This window comes from Puma concolor, chromosome E1, assembly GCF_028749965.1.
Source record: "Puma concolor isolate L17-30 chromosome E1, mPumCon1.1.hap2, whole genome shotgun sequence".
NCBI classification, from domain to species: Eukaryota; Metazoa; Chordata; class Mammalia; order Carnivora; family Felidae; genus Puma; species Puma concolor.
In genome coordinates this window covers 31228651-31234724 of record NC_141680.1, presented here as the reverse complement: position 1 = coordinate 31234724, position 6074 = coordinate 31228651, and the positions used below count along the sequence as shown (strand labels likewise).

Sequence of the window (6074 nt, the reverse complement as noted above, 5' to 3'; positions counted from 1 at the left end):
GTGAGTTCGAGCCCCGCGTCGGGCTCTGGGCTGACAGCACAGAGTCTGCTTGGGATTCTGTCTCTGCCCTCCCCTATGCATGCTCACTTTCTCTCTCTCTCTCTCTCTCTCTCATAATAAATAAATAAAACTTAAAAACTTCTAAAATTTTTTTTGAAGTTTATTTATCTTGAGAGAGAGAGAGAGAGAGGAGCAGAGAGAAAATCCCAAGCAGGCTCCACACTGACAGCACAGAGCCTGACGTGGGGCTCAAACTCACCAACCGTGAGATCATGACCTGAGCCAAAATCAAGAGTTGGATGCTTAACCTACTGAGCTACCCAGGTGCCTCAGGGTCTTTAATTTTAAAATCCAGGCTTTTAAGTTTTAGTGTGTGGCTCACGATCTGCAGAAGGGATGTGATAGCCTCTATGCTGATCCTGAAAAGAACACTATTGCCTGTGGTTGCAGGGCTGAGATATTGAAAACCAAACCCAAAGTCTTCCTGCAGCACATAAGGAGAGAGTTATCAGCGGGTTATGCCTGCATGACCAGCCCTTTTGGACCTGAGATTAAAACAGGGACACCCCTGGGGCGCCTGGGTGGCGCAGTCGGTTGGGCGTCCGACTTCAGCCAGGTCACGATCTCGCGGTCCGTGAGTTCGAGCCCCGCGTCAGGCTCTGGGCTGATGGCTCAGAGCCTGGAGCCTGTTTCCAATTCTGTGTCTCCCTCTCTCTCTGCCCCTCCCCCGTTCATGCTCTGTCTCTCTCTGTCCCAAAAATAAATAAACGTTAAAAAAAAAAAAAAAAAAAAAATATTAAAACAGGGACACCCCACACTTACCCACGGTTCGCTGTTGGAGGGCAAGCACTCCTGCGTGCCGTGGACAAGGAAGACAGGCTTGTCTGTCTGTCAGTTTTGATCCCTCTGGACTCCACCAGTGTATGTTCTCCTGCGGCTTCTGCTGCATATCCTTTGCTGGAAAAAAATTTAGCTATGAGTATAACTAGTCACCGAGTCTTGTGAGTCCTGGCATTGAATTACAACACAAATTGAATCCCCAACCTCACAGGGAACCTCTGTTTCAATAGTCGTTAGGGGACTAGGGGGCGCCTGGCTGGCTCAGTCAGTAGAGTGCATGACTCTTGATCTCAAGGTCATGAGTTCAAGCCCCCCGTTGGGCACGGGGCCTGCTTTAAAAAAATGAAATAGAAGCTAGGGTATTAGTTGGGAAGGAATGTGAGTTTGAACATTAAGAAGGGCCATGTAGACAGATTCCAGTGAAGCTAGGGACAGCGAACCTTTTTTGCCACTTGAAGCAACCTTCTATCCATCCCTGCCTGAGGAAGTTAACGTTCTCCTGCCCTGAGATCCGGTAACCAATCCCAAGATGCCCAAAGCCCTCTTCTTGCGACATTATATTCTCTCTCAACCCACACCCATGGCTTCATGGAAATTCCCTATGATCAGCCCCCTGGGGAGGAAGTCTCAGGCTTGGTTTATAGATAGCTCCACGTGGTGGGCATGCGTCCCCTGAGAATGGACAGCTGTAGCACGAAAGCCCTTCTCCGGAACAGCCCTGAAACATGGTCAGGGGAAATCCTCCTAGTGGACAGAACTGGGGACACTATACCTGTTTGTTCACTTTGCCTGGAAAGAGAGGTGGTCAGAAGAAAGGGTCTGCACCCAAATCATCATTTGGCTGGGTAGTTGCACTTGGAAGGAACACAACTGAAAAATCAAAAGGTCTGAGGAAGAGGTATGAGCATAGACCTCCGAGTGGCAGAATAGGAGGATAACTTGTGTTCCGTGTGAATGCTCACCAAAGCAGAGAGGAAGATTTTAACGATCAGGTGGTTAGGACGACGCATTCCGTAGACATCAGACAGTCTCCTTCCCCAGCAACCTCTGTGAACTCAATACCAATTGAAGTGGCCACTGTGACAGCGATGGAGATTATACATTTGCTACTGGAACATGGACTTGTGCTCACCAAGACTGATCTGGCTATAGCTGCTGCTGAGTGCCTAATCTGCCAACAGAAGGAACTGCACTGAGTCCCTGATACGGCACCATTGCCTGAAGGCGTCAGCCAGCTACCTGGTGTTAAGTTGATTACATTGGACCACTTTCATTATGAAAGAGGCAGCAAGTTGTTCTTATTGGAATTGACACTTGCTCTGGACTTGGATTTGCCTTCCCTGCCTGCAGTGTTTCTGCCAAAATTACCATCTGTGGCCTTACAGAATGTGTTGTCCGCCATCATGCTATTCACAACAAACGAAGCGCAGAAGTGGTTCATGCTCTTGGAATTCACTGATCTGAACCATGTTCCCCATTATCTTAAAGGGACTGCCTTAACACATGGTTGAATGGCTTTTTGAAGATTCAAGTACAGTACCAGGTAGGTGGTGACACCTTGCGGGGCTGGGGCAACGTCTTTCAGTATGCGGTGTATGCTCTAAATCGGCATCCCACGCTTCTCCCATGCTCTGGATTCAGGAGTCCAGGAATCAAGGGATACAAATGAAAGTAACTCCTCACTATCAGCCCAGTAGTCAAATTTTTGCTTGCCATTCCTGCAACTTTAGCCTCTGCTGGTCTAGAAGTCTTAGTTACAAAGGCAGACATGCTTTCATCAGGAGACACAGCAAAGATTGCATTGAACTGGAGCTTGAAGCTGCCATCTGGCATCTTTGGGCACTGGATAAACAGGCAAAGTCCAGGCTGGGGTGATTGATCCTGACTATCAAGGGGGAACTGAGTTGCTACTACACAGGATTAAGGAGGGAGAATGCAAGAGATCTTTTGGGGTACCTTGTAGTACACCCATAGCCTCTGGTTAAAGTCAATGGAAAATGATAATAACTCAATTTAGACTGGTAGTGGCCCAGACCTCGCACAAAGGTTTGGGTCATTCTACCAGTCAAGGAATTATGACCAACTAAGGTGCTCGCCGAAGGCAAATATGGAATAAATATGGAATATGGAATTTCCATATGGAAATATGGAATAAATAGTGAATGATGCTAGTTATTAATACTGGCTGTGACCTCATGACCTGTTGTAGAACAAAGACTGTAACAGTTATAAGTTTTTCTTCCTTATTTTGATGTGAATATATTATAAATATTAACCAAAATCTTGTAATCTCTTCTCTCAACCCTTTATCATCTAATTTAAGATGTGCTCATAATAGATAACTTTATATGTAAGTATCTAAGTTATAAGATGTCAAAAAGGGAGTATGAATGAATCAGCTAGGAAAAGAATGTACGTTATCCAAAGACAAAAAAGGGACTCTGGTGTTGTTCTGGGGGAGAAAGTCAGCGTGGCTTGGGCCGTGTGGGGGATATTGCGTGGTGTTCTGCAGAAGCGTGATTTTGTTGCTGTCTTTATTTGGAGATTAAGCATAGTTTAAGGCACTGTGTACGGGTGCCAAGTCGAAAATGGATGGACTGTGGGGTCTTTGTAATGTTTCTACTTGCCCAGGCCAAATTATATTTCCCAGAATTACCTCTCCTGTATGTTTCTGATTAGAATGGCCCACAAGACTGGAGATTCTCGTGGAGATTTAGAGGATAGAAATGAGGCAGCAGCCAACGTTAGCTCAAATGTGCTGTCATTTATCTGCCGGCTCAGCTCATGAGCAGCTGGGCTTACAACAGTCTGCCATCCCTTGGACCCTCCTGGAGCTTCTCTCCCTCTTGGGCCCGATGAGTGTGCTTAGGTCTGTGATGAAGACCGAACTGGCATGAGTTTTGTTCCATGGACTGTCCTCATGGACTCCAGCTCTTGTTCCTTTCATTTTTGAGAGAGAGCGCAAGCAGGGGAGGGGCAGAGAGAGGAGGAAAGGGGATCCGAAGTGGGCTCTGCACCGACAGCAGAGAGCCTGATGGCGGGGCTCAAACTCATGAACCACGAGCTCGTGACCCGAACTGAAGTCAGACGCTTAACCGACTGAGCCACCCAGGCGCCCCAGGTTGCTGTTGTTCTTTCTCTAGTTAGAGAAAGAACTTTATGTCCATTGTCCCTTCCTGACCGCTTGCCCTGTGGACTTCAGTCTCCAGCATCACATTTTGAAGGCACCAGCCTCAGGAAGACTGCCTACCCAGCTCCCACGCTGCACGAGTCGAATCCCTACACACACACACACACGCACACACATGTACACACGTGCACATGCATGCACACACACGTGCGTGCGCACAATTCCGCTTCTCTGATTGAACCTGACTGATACCATAAATTAGATACAATTATTTCTTAATGGACTCAAAGTAGCCCCACAACTGGAACCTGAATATTTGATAAAGGCTCTCTGTTCTGTACAACTTAATCAGCTGCAGAACCCTTGGGTCACATCTTTCCTTCATTGTTGGTATCAACTGCTGCTGAGAAATTTGAAGCCACCTTGACTTTGTATTTTTTACCTTTATAAACAGTTAATTTTATACCTGGATGCTGGACACTTGTTTAATCTTACAAAATGGTAACTTCAGATGGTACATTGATGTGTATAGTCTTGAATTAATTATGCCTGATATTTAGTGAGCTTTTTGGTTCGTAGGTTTAGATCACCAGTTGAGCAATGTTTTCCACGGCATATTTGAATATTGTTTCAAGCTCTTTTTCCCACTTTTCTGTGCTTCTGTTTTTATTCCAGGGACTTTGTTTTTTCTTTAAAAAAAATTTTTTTATGTTTTATTTTTGAAAGAAAGAGACAGAGTGCAGATGGGGGTGGGGCAGAGAGGGAGGGAGACACAGGATCCAGAGCAGGCTCCAGGCTCTGAGCTGTCCACACAGAGCCACCTAGTCGCCCCATAGGTACTTTTAATCAAGACTGCCATCAGTAGGTGGTAGCCAACGCTATGGCAGTAATTATTTAGCAACTTACAAATTATTAAATCAATACATTGTACACCTGAAACTCACACAGTCTGTCAGTGATAGCTCAAAAAAAGCTGGGAAAACCAAGGTTGCATCAACATCAGTACTTTGGTTTTCGGTAATATTTGGTCAATTTTTGACGTTTCTGAAGCACTTTTATTTTCTGTAATTATCTTTCTCCTTATTTCCCCCATTATGCCAGCTGCTGTTTCCCCTTCTTACTGATGTCTTCTCGTCTGCTTCTTCATTTCCTGTTTCGTGGATTTGTGTCTGCTCTAATGTCCTTGAGAGGGAGCAATGCGCAAACCTCTTCTAGTACAAACCTTCCAAAGAATGTTCCTGATTGCTTCCCGGCCTTTTGGCTGAGATCAAGTGTCGTATCTGTTCTAATCAGTTTAATATCTTACACGTCCTGTATCCAAAGAAGGTTCCTCATCTGTCTTTTGTATCTCATGTTAATTTCCTCCATTTTAGTTGATGTTCGGTTTTTCATGTTTGTGTGTTTGCTTTTTGTTTATGTGTACATATATCTGAATGAGGATAGTTATGGGAATCCTCCAATTCCTGATCCAATTCATCTGGTTATTTTTTAGATTGTTCACTTAGTTCTTGTTCCAGAATATTTGGTGTTGTGGATGCACATGGTCTATTTAGTCATCCAGTTGCCTGAGGGAGGTGGAGCTGGGATGTTAGGCAGTAATTATTGGGAACATCTTCCCTGTGGCCAACTAATGGCAGAAAGCACTCGGATTTTGTTATGTTTCCTGCTTTAGGACAGACCAACCATTTTGCTAAGAAGTTAAGTCAAGAGAGAGCTAGGGACTTATTTGATGGGCATTTTAGTTATCTATTGCTACATGATAAATTACCCAGAAACTGTGACTTAGGACATTTATTATCTGATACTTTGTGGGGGTCAAGAACCTGGGCATGGCTTACTGAGTCCTCTACATGAGGGTCCCTCACTAGACTGCCATGAAGGTGTTGGCTAGGGCTGCAATGGGTGGTCTCGGGGCTCCAGTGGGGAAGGACCAGCTTCCAAGCTCACTCATGAGGTTGCCGGTGAGATTCAGTTCCTCACAGGACTGAGGGCATCCCGCAGCTACTTGCCATGTGAACCTCTCCACAGAGCAGCTCGCCTTGTGGCAGCCTGCGTCATCAGAGCAGGCAAGAGAAGAGTCAGAGTTCAGGCAAGATCAAGGTCA

General features: G+C 45.6%; 1 pseudogene; it reads left to right on the top strand.

The window, feature by feature from the left end:
• Positions 1-5211: 5211 nt before the first annotated feature.
• Positions 5212-5323, top strand: LOC112855663 (U2 spliceosomal RNA; annotated as a pseudogene).
• Positions 5324-6074: the final 751 nt, after the last annotated feature.